The sequence below is a fragment of the Sciurus carolinensis genome, chromosome 11 (assembly GCF_902686445.1).
Source record: "Sciurus carolinensis chromosome 11, mSciCar1.2, whole genome shotgun sequence".
Lineage (NCBI taxonomy): Eukaryota > Metazoa > Chordata > Mammalia > Rodentia > Sciuridae > Sciurus > Sciurus carolinensis.
The window spans coordinates 44580380-44582283 of record NC_062223.1 but is presented as its reverse complement, the minus strand read 5'-3'; the positions used below and the strand labels follow the sequence as shown (position 1 = coordinate 44582283).

The window sequence follows — 1904 nt, the reverse complement described above, 5'->3', positions numbered from 1 at the left end:
TCAAACCCACAGGCTTTTTACCACTGAGCTAAAGGGGTTCTGTTCCACAAAGCTACATCCCTAGCACCCCCCATTTTTTTTAGGCAGAGACTTACTGAATTGCCCAGACTGGCCTTGAATTTCTGATCCTCCTGCTTCATCCTGCCAAGTGGCTGGGTTACAGGTGTGCACCATGGCCTGGCTTTGTTGGTTTTTCAAACAGGAGAAAAGACAACACAGTTGTATACTTGTTAGGAGCCATTGCTGTTGGCTGTAATCCCAGTGATACAGGAGGCTGAGGCAGGAGGGTGGCAAATTCAAACCAGACTCAGCCATTTAGCCAGACCCTAAGCAATTTGGGAGACCCTATCTCAAAATAAAATAAAAAGGACTGAGACAGTTGCTCGGTGGTAAAACCACAGCTGTATTCAATATCCGGTCCCTAAGTAAATAAGAGGAAGCCAAAGAGAGAAAGGTAAGTCAGAGGTCTAGGCAAAGGATAATTTGTAATGATTGTGTATGGTTGGCTAAGGAGGGAAAATGAGGACACAAAAGGCTGATGAAAAGCAGGATCACATGATTTTGAGGACCTATGCCACCTAAAGTTTGTTGTTACTGCTACCGGGAATCAAACCCCAGGACACTCCCCCACTGAGCTAGCTATATCTCCAGTCCTTTTAAATTTTGTTTTTAAACAGGGTCTTGCCCAGGCTGACCTTGGATTTGCAATCCTCCTGCCTCAACTTACTGAGTTGCTGAAATTACAGGCATACATCATGGTGCCCAGCTCACACTATTTTTTCATATGTCCTCTATTCTAAGTGTGAAGTTTTGCAGAAAGTAAGGCTATTTTAGGAAAGGAAAGATTTTATTATAGTGGAAATGTGTGTATATGCCAAATTCTTGCCCTCCACCTTTTTTTTTTTTTTTTTTTTTTTTTTTTTTTAATATGGACTGCTTCATGAATTATCATGTCATCCTGGTGCAGGGGCCATGCTAATCTTCTCTGTATCATTTCTATTTAGTATATATGCTGCCAAAGTGGACACCCATCTTTTTAAAAAATTATTTTATTTATTTATTTATTTATTCTTATGTGGTGCTGAGGATAGAACTCAGTGCCTCATACGTGTTAGGTGAGCGCTATACCACTGAGCCACAACCCCAGTCCACCCGCCACCTTTAATCCAGTTTTTTCAGTATCTGATTTACTACAAATATGTATTTGGAAGCCAAACACGGCTCCTTAAACAATACAGCACTATTAACACATGTATTGCAATATTTTTATTACTGTGATTTTGCCAGTTGCAATGTTTTCATGAATCCACCAGGTGGCAGACAAATATAATTTCTGCATAATGATTCAATAAACTAAGAACATTGCTTCCTTAAGGAAAATAAATTAGAAATGTTAACATAAAAGACTGGATGTATATTTGATATAATGTACATACTGGCTATAAATACATCAAGCATATCTGACCTTCTCATCCCCACAGTAAAAATGTATTTGCTACATGGTTAAAGAAATTTTTACAGTTCACATGAGAATTTTTTTAGAAACAAACTGCTGAAAATCATTGTAATTAGGCAGTCGGAAAAATATATGCCCCATGCTATCTATTGTCCTAAACACTTAGAAATGTATCTTCTGGCCATGAAAGCTAGTTTGATCCTTTGGAATTTGAAAAGCAAAATCAATGATGCATCACTGATAAAACAAAATCCCTGTTACCGGTTACTCAACTGACTGGATTTTTTAAATTCTTTGAAGATCTACAATTATTTCTAAGTTAAAACTCATAGTCAAAACTGGACATAAAATACTGGATGTATATTTGATATAATCTACGCACTTACTATAAATACATCAAGCATATCTGACCTTCTCATGCCCACAGTTAATGCTTCTTCTTTTTATA

The 1904-nt window shown here is 37.6% G+C and overlaps 1 non-coding gene across 1 annotated transcript; it reads right to left on the bottom strand.

Moving 5' to 3' along the window:
* Nucleotides 1-922: 922 nt before the first annotated feature.
* Nucleotides 923-1028, bottom strand: LOC124960889 (U6 spliceosomal RNA). Its single transcript, XR_007104205.1, has one exon. It is a non-coding gene; the product is annotated as a U6 spliceosomal RNA (small nuclear RNA).
* Nucleotides 1029-1904: the final 876 nt, after the last annotated feature.